General features: G+C 43.7%; 1 protein-coding gene across 4 annotated transcripts in view; it reads left to right on the top strand.

Annotated features, from left to right (window-relative positions):
- Positions 1 to 23,276, top strand: part of CALD1 (caldesmon 1) — a 187,009-nt gene that overhangs the window by 57,308 nt on the left and 106,425 nt on the right. For 3 of the 4 annotated variants that reach the window (XM_040439195.1, XM_040439193.1, XM_040439190.1), the window contains exon 2: positions 570 to 667. The exons of the other annotated variant lie outside the window; for it this stretch is intronic. The gene's annotated coding sequence lies outside the window, so the exon portion shown is untranslated. The remainder of the gene's footprint in view (positions 1 to 569; positions 668 to 23,276) is intronic. 4 annotated transcript variants of the gene reach the window in all.

Genomic DNA, 23,276 nt, shown 5'->3' with positions numbered 1-23,276 from the left:
GTTCAGTAGATAATGCAAAAAACTTACTTTTATAGTATGCAAATTACCTGTCTACCAGCAAGTAGGACGGCTACTTGCTGGTAGCAGCCGCAAAAAACCGCCCCCTCCTCTTGTTGATTGACAGGGCCAGCAGCGATCTCCTCCTCCGGCTGGCCCTGTCTGCATTTCAAAAATCGCGCGCCTGTGTTGATTCGGCGCAGGCGCTCTGAGAGAAGGAGGCTCGCCTCCTCAGCACTCCCTCAGTGCACCTGCGCCGAATCAAGACAGGCGCGCGATTTTTGAAATGCAGACAGGGCCAGCCGGAGGAGGAGATCGCTGCTGGCCCTGTCAATCAACAAGAGGAGGGGGCGGGTTTTTGCGGCTGCTACCAGCAAGTAGCCGCCCTACTTGCTGGTAGACAGGTAATTTGCATATTATAAAAGTAAGTTTTTTGCATTATCTATAGTATGTAACTATAGATACACATAGGTCCAAATAGGGGCAGTAGGCAAAAACAGTGTGAATTTATTTTACATTTGCTTTTTAATACTACCACAAATAACCAAACTTTTACCTATGTTCTTTTACAGTGCTAAAAAACACAACTTCTTTATGTCTGCCTGCTAAGCAGTTGCTTCGTCTGATAAATAGGACTTGGCCCAGTGACCCCCTATCTTCAGTAACACATGTAAGTGTGTCTAAAGTTATATATTTTTTTTACCTTTTGAGTTGCTAAATATGATTTTGAAAAGCCATAAAACTTTTCAAATTAAGATTGGAATGACCCACAATTTTTTTTGTATGGAATCAACTTATCAAAAAACAACATAAAAAATAAATAAAAACAGATTAAGTGTGAATTCACATGACCATAAGTGTTTTGCGGTATGCAAATTGCAGATCCCCAAACACGGATACTACCCGTGTGCGTTCTGCATGTTGCAGACCGCACATGGCCGCACTATATACAAAATGCCTATTCTTGTCCGAGACTGTGGACAAGAATATGACATGTTCTATATTTTCGCGGAGCTGCAGAATGGAACTACTTTTGCAGCCCCGTTGAAATGAATGGGTCCACACCTGTTCTGAGAAATTGTCAGGGTGAATGGACCCTACAGGTGCATTTAGACAGGGCAATGAGAAGCTGATTGTTGAGAAGGAAGCGTTACTTCCCCACAGTCGGCTGCTCACTCAGTGAAGGAGACCACCTCATTTACATGCAGCGATCACCTCCACAGTATTTATCATTATTGTAATCGCTCGTCCTCATACAGCTGCATTGTTTCTGGGCAGCAGATTGCTGTTTAGAATGCACAATCTGCTGCCCAGAAATTATAATTTAGGTGTCTGCATCATTGGGTGATCTGCGGCACGCTTACATGGGCAGATTGTCGGGAATGAGCGTTCGTTTCCAATAATCTGGCTGATTATTGCACCGTCTAAATCCATCTTTAGATTTAAAAATGCTGTTGATATCTATACTGCATGAGTGGTAAGTGGGCATGATACCCTACAGGAGTTTCAACTGTGGGAGCCAACAGCAGGGCTTGAATTAGACTGGGTTGCCACATAGAACATATTTAGCTTTTTTTGTTGTTGTTGTTGATTTAATATTTTTTATATTTAATAGTGAAATGCTTGTTTCATTTTATATTTGATATTTACATTTTTTATGGCCCAACAGAAATTTTATGTTTTAAACTTTGATTTAAAGCCGGAATGACTTTTATCACAGACTCCAGATAAATGAACTGTCATTGTTGGATTCCTGCTCATTTACAGGAAGGCTAAAAGGGCACATAACTTGCATAGTTCATTCTGCAATGACTGGATAAAAGGAGATTCTAGAACATAATTCACAGTACATTGGTGCAGCGCATTATGATTTTGGGAATTTCCTCTTGTCATCTGTACTCAACTCTTTGAATGCAACTTTTGAAAAGACTACTTGCTACAATTTATAAAAGACAGGTCTACACAGTAACTTGTGCACTGATTAGGATTGCCTTGGCTAGAACAGAACATCTAAAGCTTACCATTATCAAAGCTCTGGCTGTAATATTCAGCGAAAAGCATTTGTTTAAGGTTAAAGGTTGTCCTCAGGATAGGTCATCAATATCTGATTGGTGGAGGTTTGACACCCAGCATCCTCATGATCAGCTCTTCACGATTACACTGCGCATCGCCCCAGGAGTCAGACCCCCACTGATCATATATTGATGACCTATCCTCAGGACAGGTCATCAATATGTAGTGGCTGGACAACCCGTTTAAAGAGAACCCCTCAACGTGAAAATGCAGTGCAATCTGCAGGCAGCATGTTGTAGAGTAGGTGAAGCTGATGAACTTGTTAAATAGTTCTGTGGGAAAAGATTCAGCAGAACTTGTAATTTAGACATTTATAGCTCTGCTCTTTCTGAGCTCAGTTGTACACGGTCATCTTTTCAGTGACTGACAGCTCACTCCACATACACGCTTACACAGAGAATGCTATCAATCACTGATAATATGGCCCTGAGTACAATGGAACTAACAGAGATTTAAATAAATCTTTTCCCGCAAAACTATATATCAACCTGCTCAACTCTTTCTGCTCTATAACATGCTGCCTGCAGATCACACTAAATTTCACAGTAACAGGTCCTCTTTTAGAAGTAGTGTAAATGTTTTACTTCCTGGTTCTGTGTCTGGGAAGGGGAAATGGAGGAGCAGAAAGAGAGAGCAAAAAGGAAAATCATATTCAGTCACTGTCTGATTCTGTCATGTCTCCCCCATGTACAGTTTTCCAGTGACCCTAGAGAGGAATACTTTTCTTTATGCTATCACGTCTCTAAACAATCAGATAGGATCTATATTTTTTTTTTTCTATTGAAGGTTGAGAAGATAACTCAATGCTTTATCTGGATAATGGAGATTTGTTACCTAATCAGTTGTGGTAATTATGTGCTGATATTTGAATGAAGACATAGTGACATTAAAGGGCATCTGTCAGCAGATTTGTACCTATGAAATTGGCTGACCTGTTGCATGTGCGCTTGGCAGCTGAAGGCATCTGTGTTGGTCCCATGTTCTCATGTGGCTGCATTGCTTAGAAAAAGTTTTAAAATATGTAAATGACTTCTACGAGCAACAGGGGCGTAGTCATTACACCTAAAGGCTCTGCAACTGCCACACCCTCTGCCCTTTGATTAGCAGGGCCAGGCAGTGTAAACATGATCACACCAGGCCCTGACTTCTCATAAAGTCTTGCACTATGCCTTGCGCTTCAGTATCCGCCACAGGCGCAGTACAGGAAAGAGGCGCAGTTTGATGCAAAATTGAATGAAGACGCTGATGAATGTAAACTGCTTGGTGGCATTTTCAAAATATACTATATAAAAAATATAGGAGTATAAAAAAATACCATAACCTAAAACACTTTTTATACAATTTTGAAAATGTTAAACAATGTACATTAAATATATAAAAACTTTTTTATTCCCAAATGTTAGTTATAATTAAAGTTTATTAATAACATAGCATTAAAAGACCTTTAAGAGTGACCTTTCAAAAGCAATTTTTTTGTGGGCAAAAATATTTTTCTTCATTGTATTCTTTAAAAATATGAAAAATTATAAAAGAAAATATTTTTTTAACTTTCATTCAAAACCAGGTTCTTATGTTGTACAAAAAAAGCCCCTTTTTCCCTTTAGCTTACACGACATGTGGTTTTAATCTACACTTTGCTTACACAATGTTTTTCCCTTTTGACCTGAATACATGTTGTTGCCATTAAAACTTTTACCATATCTGTAGGTATGTTCAAACGAAACTGACGTGGTAGGCAAAAGACAAAAATGTTTCAAACCAGCCCCATTAACACCGCCACGTTTTCTCTGGGTTGTCTATCTGCTTTTGCCATGTTCCATTATGAACCTTCTGTATAACAGCTGGCGTTCTGTAAACCAAGGGGAATTTTTTTTTCTCCAGTTTTTCTTTATTTGCTTATGTTTATAAGTACATCACAACATGCAGCAAAGCATGAAAAAAATCTCAAATCCTGTCAAACATATTACATTCCCCAAAGCAATACTGAAGATAATTGTAGACGAGGGATTTTATCCAAAAAAAGCCCAAGATTGTAATCTATTTGGCACAATGACCTAACGTCATGAAAATGATGGAGTAATGTTATTTTTTAATATATATTTTTTTCTTTTTTCACCAGTTAAGACATTATCTCCATTGTAGATTAAATAAATAGACAATTGTGTGAGAAACAGTGCGCTGGAGATGACAGCCAATCAATATCTTACTGTAACATTTAATGGCGTGAGGTGAGGCATGGTTCCCGGCACTCGAAATGGCTCAAATAAAACAGACAAAGGCAGAGATTCTTCTCACAGGCAAAATTTCTCAAGACTGGGGATCTTAGAGGAAATGTCTCATGTATTTAATTAGAGTGGCATTCATTACAAGTAGAGTTGAGCGAACACCTGGATGTTCGGGTTCGAGAAGTTCGGCCGAACTTCCCGGAAATGTTCGGGTTCGGGATCCGAACCCGAACCGAACTTCGTCCCGAACCCGAACCCCATTGAAGTCAATGGGGACCCGAACTTTTGGGCACTAAAAAGGCTGTAAAACAGCCCAGGAAAGAGCTAGAGGGCTGCAAAAGGCAGCAACATGTAGGTAAATCCCCTGCAAACAAATGTGGATAGGGAAATGAATTAAAATAAAAATTAAAAAAATAAAAATGACCCAATATCAATTGGACAGAGGTCCCATAGCAGAGAATCTGGCTTCACATCAGCAGAGAATCAGTCTCTTCATGCCATAGCAAAGAATCTGGCTTCATGTCACCCACCACTGGAAGAGGCCACTGTCACATATTTAGGCCCCGGCACCCAGACAGAGGAGAGCGGTCCCGTAACAGAGAATCTGGCCTTATGTCAGCGCAGAATCTGTCTTCATGTCATAGCAGAGAATCAGGCTTCACGTCACCCACCACTGGAACAGGCCACTGTCACACATTTAGGCCCAGGCACCCAGGCAGAAGAGAGAGGTCCCGTAACAGAGAATCTGGCCTTATGTCAGCACAGAATCTGTCTTCATGTCATAGCAGAGAATCAGGCTTCACGTCACCCACCACTGGAACAGGCCACTGTCACACATTTAGACCCAGGCAGAGGAGAGGTTCATTCAACTTTGGGTTGCCCCGCAATATAATGGTAAAATGAAATTAAAAATAGTATTGAATGAGGAAGTGCCCTGGAGTAGAATAATATATTGTTAAGGGGAGGTAGTTAATGTCTAATCTGCCACAAGGGATGGACAGGTCCTGTGGGATCCCATGCCTGGTTCATTTTATGACGTCAGCTTGTCCACATTGGCTGTAGACAGGCGGCTGCGTTTGTCTGTAAAGCTCTGGCCACGTGGACAATTTGGAGACCCAGAAGTTGAATGGGGCCGAACCATCAGTCAGTACGTGGAGGGGTGTGCACAGGTACTGTTCCACCATGTTAGTGAAATGTTGCCTCCTGTAACACGTTCCGTATCAGGTGGTGGTGCAGTTAGCGTGGCGTGTTGACAAAACATTTTCCACATCTCTGCCCATGCTAACCCTGCCCTCAGAGGAGCTGGCCGTGACACAGCTGCGTTGGCGACCTCTTGCTCCTCCTCTGCCTTCGCCTTGGGCTTCCACTGGTTCCCCCTGTGACATTTGGGAATGCTCTCAGTAGCGCTGTTACCAACGTGCGCTTGTACTCGGCATCTTCCTATCACGCTCCAGTGTAGGAAGTAAGGTGGGCACATTGTCTTTGTACCGGGGATCCAGCAGGGTAGCAACCCAGTAGTCCGCAACCGTTAAAAAGTGGGCAACTCTGCTGTCGTTGCGCAGGCACTGCAGCATGTAGTCGCTCATGTGTGCCAGGCTGCCCAGAGGTAAGGACAAGACTGTCTCTGTGGGAGGGTATCGTCATCGTCCTGAGTTTCCCCCCAGCCACGCACCAGTGATGGGCCCGAGTGCTTTGGGTGCCACCCCGCTGTGAACATGCTTCATCCTCATCCCCTCTCCACCTCCTCCTCATCCTCGTCCTCCTCGTCCTCCAGTAGTGGGCCCTGTCTGGCCACATTTGTACCTGGCCTCTGGTGTTGCAAAAAACCCTCCCTCTGAGTCACTTCCAAGAGACTGGCTGAAAGTGCTAAAAATGACCCCTTCCTCCTGGGCCACCTCCTCTTCCATCATCGCCCCCAAGTGTTTTCTCAAGGAGAACTAGAAGTGTATTGTAACGCTGATAACGGCGTCATCGCCACTGGCCATGTTGGTGGAGTACTCGAAACAACGCAACAGGGCACACAGGTCTCGCATGGAGGCCCAGGCATTGGTGGTGAAGTGTGTCTGATCCGCAGTGCGACTGACCCGTGCGTGCTGCAGCTGAAACTCCACTATGCCTACTGCTGCTCGCACAGTCTGTCCAGCATATGCAAGGTGGAGTTTCCACCTGGTGGCACGGTCACATATGAGGCGGTGAGCGGGAAGGCCGAAGTTACGCTGTAGCGCAGACAGGCGAGCAGCGGCAGGGTGTGAACGCCGGAAGCGCGAACAGACGGCCTGCACTTTATGCAGCAGCTCTGACATGTCGGGTAGTTACGAATGAACTTCTGCACCACCAAATTCAGCACATGCGCCAGGCAAGGGATGTGCGTCAAACCGGCTAGTCCCAGAGCTGCAACGAGATTTCGCCATTATCGCACACCACCAGGCCGGGCTTGAGGCTCACGGCAGCAACCACTAGTCGGTCTGTTGTTCTATACCCCGCCACAACTCCTGTGCGGTGTGGGGCCTGTCCCCCAAACATATGATTTTCAGAATGGCCTGCTGACGTTTACCCCGGGCTGTGCTGAAGTTGGTGGTGAAGGTGTGTGGCTGACTGGATGAGCAGGTGGAAGAAGAGGAGGAGGAAGCTGAGTAGGAGGAGGAGGAGACAGGAGGCAAAGAATGTTCCCCTGCGATCCTTGGCGGCGGGAAGGACGTGCGCCAAACAGCTCTCCGCCTGGGGCCCAGCTGCCACTACATTTACCCAGTGTGCAGTTAGGGAGATATAGCGTCCCTGGCCGTGCTTACTGGTCCACGTATCTGTGGTTAGGTGGACCTTGCCACAGATGGCGTTGCGCAGTGCACACTTGATTTTATCGGACACTTGTTTGTGCAGGGAAGGCACGGCTCTCTTGGAGAAGTAGTGGCGGCTGGGAACAACATACTGTGGGACAGCAAGTGACATGAGCTGTTTGAAGCTGTGTGTGTCCACCAGCCTAAATGACAGCATTTCATAGGCCAGTAGTTTAGAAATGCTGGCATTCAGGGCCAGGGATCGAGGGTGGCTAGGTGGGATTTACGCTTTCTCTCAAATGTTTGTGAGATGGAGAGCTGAACGCTGCCGTGTGACATGGTTGAGATGCTTGGTGACGCAGGTGGTAGGGTGTTGGTGGTACATCCCATGTTTGCCTGGGCGGCAGGTGCCAACGTTCCTCCAGAGGCAGAGGAAGAGGCCGAGGCAGGTGGCGGCGGCAGCAGCAGAAGAGGTAGCAGGGGGAGCCTGAGTGACTTCCTTGTTTTTAAGGTGTTTACTCCACTGCAGTTCATGCTTTGCATGCAGGTGCCTGGTCATGCAGGTTGTGCTAGGTTCAGAACGTTAATGCCTTGCTTCAGGCTCTGATGGCACAGCGTGCAAACCACTCGGGTCTTGTCGTCAGCCACATTGTTTGAAGAAGTGCCATGCCAGGGAACTCCTTGAAGCTGCCTTTGGGGTGCTCGGTCCCAGATGGCGGGCGGTCAGTAGCAGGCGGAGTCTCTTGGCGGCGGGTTGTTCTGATTTTGCCCACTGCTCCCTCTTTTGCTACGCTGTTGGCTCGCGTCCTCACCACTGCCTCTTCCTCCGAACTCTGAAAGTCAGTGGCACGACCTTCATTCCATGTGGGGTCTAGGACCTCATCGTCCCCTGCATCGTCTTCCACCCAGTCTTGATCCCTGACCTCCTGTTCAGTCTGCACACTGCAGAAAGACGCAGCAGTTGGCACCTGTGTTTCGTCATCATCAGAGACGTGCTGAGGTGGTATTCACATGTCCTCATAATCAGAAAAATAAGTGGTTGTGCGTTAGTGCATTCTATCTCTTCCACCCTGGGGAAGGGCTAGGTGGATGCCCTTGGGAAACCCTGGCAGCAGAGTCTTCAAACAGCATAAGAGACTGCTGCATAACTGAGGCTCAGACACTGTACCACCACTGTTGATGGTTAAATGCACTTGGGTGACACAGGCTCAGCCTGCAGCTGATGTAGGATATAGCAACAAAATAACCACACTATTGATGGTTTAAATACACTTGGTGACTAGCTTGTGCTGGCGCACCACAAATCACAAAATGGCCGCCGATACCCCAGAAAAAAAGCTGATCTAAAAACGCTCTGGGCAGCCTCAAAAAGTGAGCACGTCAATTTTAGCACTTCAATGATCCACAGCTGCCAGATCGATCACAGAATGACGTCTTTTGGAGGAGTTATCTGCCTAACTCGCCCTATACGTCGCAGCTGCAACCTCTCCCTATGCTTGAATCAGCAGAGTGACGTGCAGCGCAACGTGACCCAAGCCTTATATAGAGGCTGGGTCACATGCTGCACTGGCCAATCAAAGCCATGCCAAATAGTAGGCAAGGCTGTGATGGCCTCTTTGGGGCAAGTTGTGACGCTTGCTTGACTCTGGCTGCTTTGCAGCCTTTCAAAAAGCCGCCAAGAAAGCGCCGAACACCGAACCCGGACTTTTACGAAAATGCTTCGGGTCCGTGTCACGGACACCCCAAAATTCGGTACAAACCCGAACTATACAGTTCGGGTTCGCTCATCCCTAATTACAAGTCTTCAGATGATTTTTTTTTTTAAAGGTTGTAAGTACTGTATGAGAATTAGGGCAGTTAAAATTAATTCATAGTTAAAGGGGTATTCTAGTAATATGTTTTTCTACAGAATGCCCCCTAAAAACATAAGACTTCATATTTACCTGCTCCACGCTGCTCCAGACCTCCTTGCTGCCCCCGCTGTCTCCATCTAGTCCCCATGCTGTTTGCATCCGACTGCCATGATATGCTCATATGTACCTACTCCAGCCAGTGACTACAATGACTGGCTTCAGTGGCGATGTGCTCCTTGTGGCCACAGGACTAGGCATAGGCTGGAATAATACATTTGACCTTGCCCATGGCTGGATGTAAGCAGCGCATGGCCAGAAGATAGAAACAGCAGAGTCAGTCTGGAGGAGCGGGTGATGTGGAGCTGGTAAGTATGAATCTTCTGTTTCAGAGGGTATGCTGTGGGCACTTGATAAAAAATTATTATTACCGGACGACTCCTTTTAAAGGGAACTGTCACATAACTGTAACTTGAAGAAAAGTTCCTGAAATTCCCCCGAGACATGACTGTATCAGACAGTAACTGACTATGATTTTTTTGTTTGTTTTTTTGCTCTAACTTGCTGCTCCCCCCTCTCCCCCTACACAGACACAGAACTAGGAAGTAAAATGTTTCAGTCTGCTCCTTAAAGAGGAGCCGTCACCATGAAATTCAATCCAATCTCCAGGCAAGAGGATCTGAGCAGATTGACTTCCCATTAAAGTATATATCATTCAGTAAAACTTGCAATTTCTTCATTTAAACCTCTGCTCTTTCTATGCTTAGGAGTCATGTGGGCGATCCTACTCGGTGATTGACAGCTAACTCTGTGTAACTAAGTGAATCAGTAAGTAGGACTCACGTGCCAGCTAAGCATAGAAACAACAGAGGTTTACATTAATAAATTACAAGTTTTACAAAAAATTTTTTTCATGTAAAACTATTTTTTATATATACTCTTCAGACATTTTGCAGTGACTTCTTTTATGGCCCTTCTCCCATTCAAGTCCTTTCTTCAGATAGCCAAGTTGCTCCTGTCTTAAAAATGGTGGCTGATGGAGAACTGCACCTGATTACCTTCTGGACACAGTAGGTCCTGAGTGCGAAAAGAAGCTGGCACAGACCAGTTCCTTTCAGTGGGAGGTAGAAATGTTTAGTAACATAGTTTATAAGGCTGAAAAAAGACATCTGTCCATCCAGTTCAGCCTGTTATCCTGCAAGTTGATCCAGAGGAAGGCAAAAAAAACGGATAAATTCCTTCCCGACTGCGATCCGGCAATCAGAAATACTCCCTGGATCAACAACCCATCTCTAGTAGCTATAGCCTGTAGTGGTGGTACATGGGAGACCTATCATGCTGTCATTGGCAGGATAGGTGTGGTGGGGTTGTCTAGAGACTGGACATGGATGTGAAAGGGCCCATGGGATGGCAATTTGCTACAGAACTTCTGAAAAGTTTATTAGTAGACTGCCAGTATCTCAATCACCCCTGTCCTATACTTATTATATTTAAAGTGGCCATTTAAGCTGGCCACACACATTACGCTAAACTCAAACAATTTTGGCAGTACCAGCCATGTACTTTCTATAGGGGCCTCCTAACTCTCTACCAATGGCAGATTGGAAATTAGCTTTCAACATGCCAGCTCCTTTTGTTCTCAAACCACTAGATGTATCTAGCAGTGGCTTACTGTCCTCTCCCTGATAAGAACACGTGCATGTGTATCGGAAGATTGGCCAATTACTGTCCTGCAGGTGGCTATCAAATGTGTGTAGTCTGCCTGAATGGACATATATGTGTCAACAGACTAGTACAGTGTCCAAGAAGTGAAAGAGGATAGCCCTTCCCCTAGAGATCAGGAAGTGGCAGGGTAGCTGCATGGAGCACCCTAACTGTAATGTATGCTGTTGCAGTCTTGCTTTATCTAGACCTCCTGCAGCTCAATAAAAATAAAACCTCCTTTAAGGTGGCCTTACACATTCAATAGCTGTCGGCCTGAACAAATCTTTGGCCTACAGCTATTTATCCCAACTCTCTACTGACTTCCCCATCCACATCCACAAAAGGATCAGGCGAAACTATTTAATTTGCCAATCCTTCTCTTCCCCCACAACATTTGTCAGGGGAGGGTAAGAAGCTCCCCACACACATTACAGTATTGGCCAAACCCACCGTTCTTGGTTGGTTCAGTCCACAATACTCTAATAAAATGATGACTGGAAACTTCAGAAGGCTTAGTCATTATTTTATAGCCCTGACAGAGGAAGCATACGGTGCAAGTCACTTCTGACATGAAAATTCAATATCTGACATGAATATTGCACATTCTACAATCATTTTATTGTCCTTTGAACCTCTTAAACAAAAATATTTTCTTTCCTTTAGTGTAAACCTCAAGTTACAAGTAATAATATGGTAATGATATTTAATTACGTTAAACATCCCTAATCCAGCATCTATTAATCCTGAACTGAAAGTCTAATAAACTGGCACTGGTTTTGCATAGTCATTTTTTTTTTTTGGTCTCCCTTTTCATTTTTCTCTAGTATACTTCATAAGGTTTATGTATTAGTCATTATTTCATAGCCCTGACAGAGGATGCACCCGGTGCAGCTCGCTTCTGACATGAAAATTCCATATCTCAGTTCCACAGACACAAAGGCCAATTTTATAGGAAGTTAGTTATTTTATTTATATTGTAGAGGAAATGAGATTACGGTACATATTGGAAATTCAACCCAACAGGAGAACATGCAAACTACATGTAGATGTTGCCCTGGTCATATAGTAAAATGTATGGCCTGTGTGATGCTCGCAAAAAAATACTAACTACATAGCCTTCATACATAGATCAACATCAGGGGTTTTCTGTGCCTAATGGGAGTCTATTGTCAGAAAATGGCGTGATGATTAAATCCATGGCAAGCTTACAATGAAAGGTAACACTTTTATGATAAAAATTGAGGCAGATAACATAGCTTCACAGTATATCTGATAATGAAGACCCTCCTGCCTCCAGAACCTTCATACAGTGTAAGTATTGAACATGTCACAGAGCGTGCCCCCAAAACTCTCTCACAGAAGTCAATGGGCAGTTTTCTAACTTGCTAGCATCATCTCATAGCAGTAGCTATGCAGTCCTAGGACATCACTTTGGTTACCCGCAATTTAAACCCTACAATGTGCAATGAAACAGTTCAAGTGGATCCATGTAGAGTAGGGATTTCCAACTCGTGGTCCTCCAGCTGTTGCAAAACTACAACTTCCAGCTATAGGCTGTCAGGACAACATGTACGTTGTAGTTTTGCAACAACTGGAGGGCCACGAGTTTGACATTCTTTATGTAGAGGATTATTGCATGCAAAGTTTAACCACTATCTGTTCCATTGATCATCAAACAGACTCCCCCCTAAGATTAGTATACACTTATAAAGCATGGAGGATCTAGGGGTTTTTGACTTGTAGCATCTCCTGCTTTCTCTGAACATAGTATAGCAATGCTGCTATTTGCACCCTTTCTCCCTTACACATACTTTGTCCCTTCAAACTAAATTTTGCCCCAAATCATAGCAATCTAAAAGAAATTAAATGAAGTTCCCAGCGTGGATCTGTAAAACATAACAATGATCATGGGGGTCAGGATATCCTGTCAGTAAGCATCCCCCATGGTCCTGCACAAAGGTTCCTAGTAAATAGGAAATATCGCCATGAGATTTTCCTACCCGGCAGTGCACGAAGCTTTCACTGAATTAGCAACTTCAAAATTAACAACTTTTTTTGTTTAGTTTTGAAAAAAAAATTGTTCTAAGTGTTCCGGTCGTAGCAGCTAATTAGAAGGACAATGCATTCTTAGATGTTTTTAAAAGATATGATCCTTCATGCAGAGTAGATGACTTGCACACAGAAAGTCTAAGGCGTGCATAGAGCTGTTGGGTTGAACACAGAGTTCTTAAAGGTTTGCATTATGGCCCAAAGCTTAGAGGAAAGGTGTGAAGGAGGAAACAAACCAAACCCTTCTGTCCTGGATGGCAAATCCTAGCACTATAACAGGGGCCCATATTAAAATACACTATGGGACAACCTCTGTTCTATGTATCCCACTGGCTAAACGGTTCAAGCATCTGATTCCCCACACATTCTTACCTGTTAACCTATATACAATGGATGGGCTTTATCATACAGTGAATGCATTACTTGGACTTTTCAGTACTGTATCCTGGAACACAAGTTATAGATTTAGGTAACGGCATTGTAAAACAAGGCCATGAAGCTTTCAGGATGACACGCCAGGAACCAATTAAGTGTTCGCCTGAGCCTTGATCTCTATCTATTTATGTATAACACGACTATTTAACACTGACATTAGAACATTCTGTTTCGGACATTCCCTATAGGGGGGCTGCAAAAAGCAACAAAAACCTAAAAGTTATTATTAATCTCTGCTTATCTTTTAAAAACATCATGCTACACCCCAATGCTCAGCAGTTATTTTAATATAGTAAACTATCTGGTCTTAAAGAAGATGTCTAGAGGTTTTTTAGATTGTTTAACAGTGTGTGTTTAAGGAACATAAATGAATAGGATAAAATAAGAACAAAAAACTAAATCTTGAACAGTTGTCATTCTGCTTTGGTTTCTGCATGCTTCAGGAACGAGCACTTTTGTAGAAATTTGATGAAGAAGTTGGGACCTTGAACACCTTGGTTCTCTCTGTGTTTCAGCTGGTGTGTTGGAAGGGTGAGGCTTAAGTAAAGGGTTGTGGTTTCTTTTAGCTTGGCATTATTTTCAGTCAAATTAGTAGTGGTCTGTTTCTACTCAACAAAGCAGCCTTAGTCTACTTTCACACTCGCGTTTTGACTTTCCGCTTGTGAGATCCGTTCAGGGCTCTTTCACAACCCAGCCGGTCAAAACGGATCAGTTTGCCTTTTAATGCATTCTGAATGGAAAAGTCTCCATTCCGCTTTGTCCGTCTGATGTAACTGAGCCAAACGGATCCGTCCTGGCACACAATGTAAGTCAATGGGGACGGATCTGTTTTCACTGACCCAATGTGGCACAATAGAAAATGGATCTGTCCTCCATTGACTTTCAATGGTGGTCACTGTACTTTCAAACAATTTCATTTTATCAAATAGAGAATGATGTGGCTAGCTCACTTCTAACTCACTTCATTTAAAAATATGCCTGCATCCACCTTAAAAAAAAGTAAAGTCATGATCACTAGGGGTCTCAGTCCAGTCCACTGCCTGTTGTCAGAAAAGATCCATCCCTGGTAACAGAGACTCTGAAGACAGCTGAGAGGAAGTGTGTGTGTGTCGGGGGGGGGGGGGGGGGGTCAGAGCTAGGTTTGAGATCCTAAAGCAGATTTTTTTTAGAAAAACTGCATCTACACAGATTCTGAACATCACAGGAGCTTTCTGCTTTTCTGTAAGTGTGATTCATACCTACTTATCAGCTTTCGTAGACCCCTTGAAGAAAATAAACATAGTGGGAAGTAAGGGAAGTGAGGTCACGGCACACAGTACCGGCAGAAGGGAGACACTCATTGCTTCTGAGAGAAATGCATCTAGCTTTGCAGCTGAGCCAGGGAATAGTATGGCTGAAAGAGACTTTAGGGAAGTCCAAAAAACACCTGTTCCTTCACTGTTATGATTGTGCACAGAAGCACAGCCATTATGCAATTATTATTTTTTTTAAATCCAAGTACTTTTTAAAACATACATGGCGGGAAGAAGGAGAGATTAAATAAACACTTTCACAACAATTTAGACAGAATATAAGGAACATTTTTTTTTATGTTTTACCCTTTGCATTTCAAATTGAAACAGAATAGCCTCAATGAAGAAAAAGGTATATTGTTTATATTAGTACATGGGATTTTTGTTCAATATCAGTCTTAAAGCGTTTGTGCAGCCTGTTTGTATGGATGACCTATTCTCAGGATAGGTCATTAATAACTAATTGGCAGGGGTCCGACACCCGGCACTCCTGCCGATCAGCTGTTTGAAGAAAAGGCAGAACTCCACGTGAGTGCTACTTCCTCTTTAGTATACTGCCTGTTGTCCCGGAAGTTCAGTGTCATTACAAGTGCTCACTCCATTCACTCAAATGGAATGAGTACTTGTAAGTACACTATGGCACTGCTACAGGGGAGACGACACAAAGATTGCTTAATTTTGTGTATTGTCTTCCCACAGTGTTGTATTTGCTCCCACTGTGTTAGTAATACTCTATTTGTAATCCATGTTAATTAAAGATTATTATCTCCACCCATTTCTTGTTATATTAAACCACAAATGTGCAAATACGACAGAACAAATAGGACCACACATGTGGCATTCAAGTAGCTTAGTGCAATGGCTCTGTGCCCATGAAACCTAATATTGTTAATCATATGTGACATAGGAAGAGGCATAAATAACAGGTAGTCATTGAATGCAATAGTTGAGAAGTATTTTTTTTTTTTAAGGATGGGGAACAATTATACAAAGTATGTATGTCACAACACTGCAAAATCTATAATAGTCCTCCTTCCCCCACCCACTAGGTCCCTTTTAATAATATTGGTATATTCTTATTTGGCAGAGGATCCCTCAGGTGCTATGATAGGAATATCCTTTTTGGGTATGTACACACCTCATTTGTCAGGAGCCTTCAACATTGGTTTAGTCGTTTTTGATAGGAAGAAGAGCACTGTATCCAGCATTATTTTCCATTCAAAACAACAGATTCCATAGTGAAACCCAATGATAAGTCAGTGGTTCCAATCGTCACCCCCGCTGTTCATTTTATGATGAATATAGCACTGCAACGTTTTTATTTTTGACAGAAACCAAGACACACATGTGCACAGAGATTAAAGGGATTACGGCGATCTGACTTTGCGAACAAGGAGGAGATTCGTGGGTACAGGCGGTGCTGGGCTCCTTTACAGGGGGGCGTGGCTGGGCTCCAGAACAGTTAGTACAGCCCCTTGGGCTCCTTACCAGGCTGATTTACGTATATATAAAATCTTTTTTTACACTCAATAAAACCACTCAGAGATATGGGACAGGTATATTGCAGACATGCTAGCTGCGATCTAGCCGTGCATGTCCGCATCTCTATAGGGTAAAAAGAGGTGACAGAATCCCTTTAAGACATTTATTGATTTAAGGATAGTTAACAAGTGACTTTAAAAGTCACCTGCTAGGTGTCCTTGGTGCAGGAATCTACAATAATGTCCTATTTATTTGAAGGAAATTAGCAACAGAGACCGCCACTGATCATAATGATATGGCATAGCCATGTTCTGTTCATGTCCAGATCGCACAGCAGCAGGGTTTGTCAAATGGTGTTAGAACTCTCCTATGTAAGGTGGACATGATCTGGATGGCTTGTTACACTCTGGATATAAACAAGAATGTTTATACTCGCTAACAAAAAGCAGAGGTTTTGAAAAATGTGAGAAAATGAAACTAAGGGCTCATGCACATGACAGTTGGCTACCAACCGTGTGCATTCTGCATTTTGCATTTTGCGAACAGAACAGCCGGCCCCTAATAGAACAGGGCTATCCTTGTCCATAATTCAGACAAGAATAGGACATGTTCTAGAATTTTGCAGACTGCACTGAACGGATGTGGAGTGCTGTCTGCATCTTTTGCGGCCCCATTGAAGTGAACGGGTCCGCATCCGACCCACCAAAAAATACTGATCAGATGCGGACCCAAACTACAGCACAGGCCTCTCCATAACTTCAGTGCATCCAGCTCCAGTTCTAAACGTAGTTTAAACGTAGTTCTAAACAGCTTCTGAGCCTAAAACAGGAGTAGAAAATGGTAAATGAGACGGGCCTGCCAACCCGTCCCCTTCCCCGTCCACTCCACTTTTTTAGACTTGGCATGAGTGGGGAAAATTTGCAGATTGTGGCGCAACTAACCTTTGCACCACCATCTGCGCCTGAAATATGCCTAATTTAGGCGTATTTCAGATCAGTAAATGACCCCCAATATATTTTATTTAATTTTCAGTGGCATAGTACTGCCAAAATGAAAAAAGCCGTAAATTCCCCCCAAAATGTGCTTACTGTGAATATTAATTTACAAAATATAACCCTTTCTCATGGAAGTGTTCTTTTAAGAGAGCCATGCACATGGATTAAAAAAAACGACCAAGGAGACTAATTTGTTAATGAAGAAAAGGCAACATATTTTAGGGTCAGGGATAATGTTGCAGTTCATGCTATCAGTCGTAACCTTCAGTTTGGGTATTTCCTGTTGTGTTGACTATAACTCTGTGCAAGCCCCGGCTCAAGTTTCAGTTACTTCACTTTTCCAGATGATCTGAAGTGAAATTGTTCTTGTTTTTCCCTAAAAGTAAAAAAGTTTCAGAAATTGCAGAGCTACGGGACAGCCTCAGGAAAAATAACTATTATAAGCCTTTATTTTATATTTTTCGAGCTGGAATAACTAATGAATGGGTGTCCCTTAGATCCACTATAAAAGATAAGTAGCAGGACAATCGCAATACAATATATAGTAAATTGTTTATCTGACCCTTTTTGTATGGCCCACAAATAACTGCATCTGGGGCCAGCCCAAACTTTGTGCCGGCCATAGAATCCCACATAACACAGCCAGCTACACATCTTTGCATAATACTTCTAGCCACAGATTCTATGATTCAATAGTGCCAACAACAGAAGCCCCTACAACAGAACTAGGCACAGATCTTCTCAGGACACTAGCCACAGATGTGTCCTCAATACTGCCAGCAACATCTGTCCAATGACACCGCCAGACAGGTAGCTACAGATGTCCCCATTACATAGCCAAATACAGTAGACCTTATAAAAATGTTAGCTGCAGAGGTGTGTCTAGTAGCAAATAATACATAGCCACAGCAGCCCCTATAACAGTGCAACCCACAAAGGCCTCCATAACACAACCAGCTAGAGATGTCATCATAATACTGCTAGCTACAGATATGCCCATAACACTGCCAAACACAAGGAGGTTTACAATATTTCTAGTCACAGATATGCCTTCAATCCTGATAGCAACAAAAGCCCCCAGACATAAATACCGCATAGCACTACCAGCCATAGGTTCAGTCACAGAAGCCTCTATAACACTGCCAGCCACTGATGTCCCCTTAACACAGATGATCCCTAAAGTCTGGTATCACTGTTCTCTATAACTCTTTCAGCTGCAGAAGGTCCTGGGGGCTTACATTTTATCTATCATATGTCTCAGGTATCCTTTTGTAGACAACGGAACTTGACTATGGAGAAAAGAGGATTGTTTTATCACCTAAACCCCATTGCACTGAAATGTTATAAATGTGTTCTTAGAGGCAGAGTCTTGAGTGCTATGGGGTCCATGAAGAGGTAAACCACCACTAAATTGCAGTACCGAAAACCAGTAGGAATTGGTTATGAAGACCTTCTCTCTCCTACAATTTATGAAAAGAGGAGTTGGGTTAAAAGCCTTGGGATGACTGGACCACAGCAAAACTAGTGGGTGTGCCATGGAACTATGTTCTTTAAAGAGTAACTGTTCAGAAGATTAGTTTTAGACAGGACATTTCTTCTTGAGATTATTCATAGCTGTAACAGACATGGCATGAAGAAGTTAGTTCCACAGAACAGAAACATGCGCGATTGCCCAATTGTAATATGTGTCTTTTTATGTGTGGATTGCTGGTGGCTGAACAAAGTTTATCCGAGTCTAAACCCAGCGTTACTATTATTGTAATAATGCTTGCTAATTCTCGTTAGTTATTTCAGGTTAGTGATAAGTTCTGTGTTGACCAGGGTAAGAGTGAGAAGGCAGAGGGTATTACAGAGGAAATGGCTAATACATAGTAAGGAAAACGATATATCAAAGTGGTCAGTTAGGTTTGTTTGTAAGCAGAATATAGATATATTGAAAACCAAATGAGTTGTCCATGTCCATAGATGGAGAGGAAGAAAAAGGTAAGAACCTATTGGCACAAATGACAGAGATGGAAGTTAAAGTGAGGAAATGACTTAACAGCTTCAGACATGAAATATCCAAATGTATGTATGTATGTATGGACACATAAAGAAAAAAGATCAGGAGAATACTAAAGAGATAGTCAATCATTACACCTGGCAGAAATTCTCCTGACATTGATACAGGGCAGTATTCTCTAACTGGTGGATCAGATTGCCTCAATCTTCTAGCAGGTCCAGATCCTATTGTGCTCTAGTGGCATAAGGGAGGTCATATCTAGAGATGAGCGAATTGTAGTTGACGAAGTGTAGTTGACTGAATTTCCTCACGCTTCGTGGTAACGAATTGCAATTTTTCCTAAAATGGCTGCTGCACGTGTTTGGACATAGAGCAAGGAACTCTTGGAACGAGGGATCACCCACAATGCGAGGCATGCAGCCAATTAGTAGCCAGCCAGCCCTGTGATGTCACTGCCATATAAATAGCCTCAGCCATCCTGGATTCAGCCATTTTCCAGTGTACTTAGTGCAAGGAGAGATGTCAGCAGCCGCTAGGGATAGTGGTAAAAAAGACTTTAAAACTTTTATTTTGCTGTATAGAAGTTCAGGGAAAGGATAGGGAGGAATCATTCCACAGTATTGAAGCAGAACAGGGTTCAATAATGGAGGTTACAGCCTGGGTAATAGGAACAATCCTATTACACCTTGCTGTACTGACTGGGGACCCAAATTGCCATTTTTCAGCTCTGTAATTCCAGCAAACCGTTCTTGTTATTGGGGTGCAAGTGCTGTTTGATACAGGCATTAACAGGGTTTATTACGAGGAAATATTTCTACGGCTTATTTGCCCTTGTGAGGTGCAGTTATATGTTCTAAAGCATTTTTCAACTTGTATTAGTGGGGGAAAAAAGGGCTCATTAGCCGTTGTGTGGTGAAGTGAGAAAATGACATCCTTTTTGGCTTGTATTAGTGGCAAAAATATATATATTTGCAGTTCATCAGTGCAGTTATATGTTCTAAAGCCTTTTGTGGAGTGTAAGTGGAAAAAAGTAAGGGCCTACTTGCCGTTCAGTAGAGCAGTTATACAGTGCCTTGCAAAAGTATTCACCCCCCTTGACTTTTTTTGTATTTTGGTACATTACAGCCTTAAGTTCAATGTTTTGTTAATCTGAATTTTATGTGATGGATCAGAACACAATAGTCTAAGTTGCTGAAGTGAAATGAGAAAAATATATAAATAAAACTATTGTTTAGTAATCGAAAACAGAAAATTGGCATGTGCATATGTATTCAACCCCTTTTGTTAGGAAGCCATAAAAAGCTCTGATGCAACCAATTACCTTCAGAACTCACATAATTAGTGAAATGATGTCCACCTGTGTGCAATCTATATGTCACATGATCTGTCATGACATAGACACACCTTTTTTGAAAGGCCCCAAAGGCTGCAACATCTAAGCAAGAGGCATCACTAACCAAACACTGCCATGAAGACCAAGGAACTCTCCAAACAAGTAAGGACAATGTTGTTGAGAAGTACAAGTCAGGGTTAGTAAAAAAAAATATCCAAATCTTTGATGATCCCCAGGAGCACCATTCAAATCTATCATAACCAAAAGCCATGGGCACAACAGGAAACCTGCCAAGAGACGGCCGCCCACCAAAACTCACGGACTGGCAAGGAGGACATTAATCAGAGAGGCAGCACAGAGACCTAGGGTAACCCTGGAGGAGCTGCGAGTTTCACAGCAGAGACTGGAGCTATCTGTACATAGGAGTACAATAAGCCGTACGCTCCATAGAGATGGCTTTTATTGCCAGAAGAAAGGCCATTACTTTTTCAGATAAAAACAAAAAGGCACATTGTGAGTGTGCGAAAAGGCATGTGGGAGACTCCCAAAATGTATGGAGGAAGGTGTTCTGGTCTGATGAGACTAAAATTTGACTTTTTGGCAATCCCATAGAAAATCTGTGGTCAGACTTAAAGATTGCTGTTCACAAGCGCAAACCATCCAACTTGAAGGAGCTGGAGCAGTTTTGCAAGGAGGAATGGGCAAAAATCCCAGTTGTAAGATGTGGCAAGCTCATAGAGACTTATCCAAAGCGACTTGGAGCTGTGATTGCCGCAAAAGGGGGCTCTACAAAGTATTGACTTTTGGGGGGGTGAATATGCACATTGACTTTTTCTGTTATTTTGTCCTATTTGATGTTTGCTTCACAATGAAAAGAAAAAAATTTAATTAAAAGAAAATAAATTAAACAAACAATCCATGTTAATTTCAGGCTGTGAGGCACCAAAATACAAAAAAAAAGTCAAGGGGTGTGAATACTTTTGCAAAGCACTGTATGTTCTACAGGCCTTTTTGGCGTGTATTAGTGACAAAAACAGTTATATGTTCGAACGCACTTTTTTGTGTGCATTAGTGGCACAAGAAAAAGTATTTGCCATTGTGTGGTGAAGTGAGAAAATTACAGCCCTTTTTGGCATGTATTAGTGGCAAAAAAAAAAAATTTGCCGTTCAGCAGTGTAGTTTATATGTTCTAAAGCCTTTTGTGGCAAAACTAAGTGGAAAAAAATAAGGGCCTATTTGCCCTTCAGCGGTGCAGTTATATGTTCTAAAGCCCATTTTGGCGTTGGGGCTTATTAGCCATTGCGTGGTGAAGTGAGAAAATTATTGACTTTTTTTTGGGTGTTTTAATTTCCTTTTTATTTATTTATTTATTTGATCTAACAGTATGTCAGACCGAGAAGTGCCAGGCCCTGCATAGGGGGAGTGGCAGAGGCCTAAATGTTTCTGCCACAAGCACACGTCGCAGCAGAGTAAGGGGGAGTGGCAGCAGGAGTCGCAGCGAGAGGTCTGAGCTCCCGGTGTCATCTAGTGGTCGTGTCCTGACCAGCAACCCAGCGGTTCTTGAATGGTTGACTCGGCCATCCACTTTGTCCCAAGTGACATCAGACACCCAAAGTCAAGAGTCGGTGGGTTTGTCAGACACAACTCTTAGTTGGCATGGCCCGGGAGCAGGCCCTGTGCCCTCACCTGTCCTCAACCTACATCTGTCCTTTTCTGTTCCCTCAGCAAGAGAAGTATTATATGCTGTGGGCTCAGCTCCACTATACAGCGAGGGCGAGCTACAAGAGGACAGTCAGCAACTACTGGCCAGCCAAGATGTGGAGGAGACATCCGCTGCTTCCTCTGGTAGGCAGGAAAGTAGTGATGAGGAGCTGGTGGCGTGGGAGCTGGTGTTGCGAGCGGTCAAGGTCCTCCTCAACGATCTCTGGGTCAGGAGATCAGTGACGTGCAGACAGTACTCGATGATGATGATGATGTAGCTGATCGCACTTGGGAGCCGGGTGAATTAGGGGCTTCATCATCATCGGGAGAAAAGTTTGTCAGCTTGCCCATGATGCAGCGGTGGAGCCAGTAAGTCACTAGCGTGGCCGGGAGTAGGAGGTCGGGAGCCAAGCGTGCATGGGGTAGACCACAAGCTTCGCAGGAGCCTACCTGCCTGGAAAGTAGTGGTGCATGGGGTCCACGGAAGCAGCGGCGGTAGCAGTCAGTTGATGTAGAGTGTTGGGGGTAAAATCACCTACTCGGCAGTGTGGCAGTTTTTTGTTAAGCCGCAGGAGGAGGTGAACATGGCCATTTGTAGAATCTGTGGGCAGAAGGTGAAGCGTGGCCAGGGTGCCAATGTTGGAACCACGGCCCTGCGTCAACATATGCAGCGTCACCAAAAAGTGGCCTGGGAGAACCGTGGCTACGATGTGGTGGTTCAGCCTGCTGCAGCAACCGCTGCATCACCCAGAGGCACGCAACCGATTTCCGGCAGTCAAGGCTCCACCACCTCAGCCAAAGGGAGCTGTCTGTCCTTCCCATCATATGCGGGTCCTGATGCTCCTGCTCCTCCTCCTACTCCTCATCAGTCATTCTGTCAGCAATCGATCACCGAAGCGATTGCCAAGAGACAACAGTATGCGTGCACTCCTTCAACGGCACAGAAGCTGAATGTGCTCCTGGCCAAGTTGCTGGTGCTGCAGTCCCTCCCTTTCCAAGTGGTGGACTCTGCTCCTTTCAGAGAACTGATGGCTGGTGCCGAGCCAAGGTGGAGAGTCCCAAGCCGTCATTTCTTTGCCAAAAAGGCAGTACCAGCCCTACACACACAGCTCCACAGAAGTTGGGCCAGTCCTTGAGCCTGTCGGTGTCTGCCAAAGTGCACAGCAGCGCTGACATGTGGAGCTGTAACTACGGTCAGGGACAATACATGTCCTTTACGGCCCACTGGGTCAATGTGGTTCCTGCACAGCCACATCAGCAACTTGGCCAGGTGACGCCGCTTCCGACTCCACGTTCTCACGCCATTGATCCTGCGACAATGTCCGCCTCTGCCTCCTCATCCTCCACCATGTCCTCAGCCTCCA

The sequence above is a fragment of the Bufo bufo genome, chromosome 1, assembly GCF_905171765.1.
Source record: "Bufo bufo chromosome 1, aBufBuf1.1, whole genome shotgun sequence".
NCBI lineage: Eukaryota > Metazoa > Chordata > Amphibia > Anura > Bufonidae > Bufo > Bufo bufo.
This window is presented reverse-complemented; position numbering and strand designations above follow the sequence as displayed.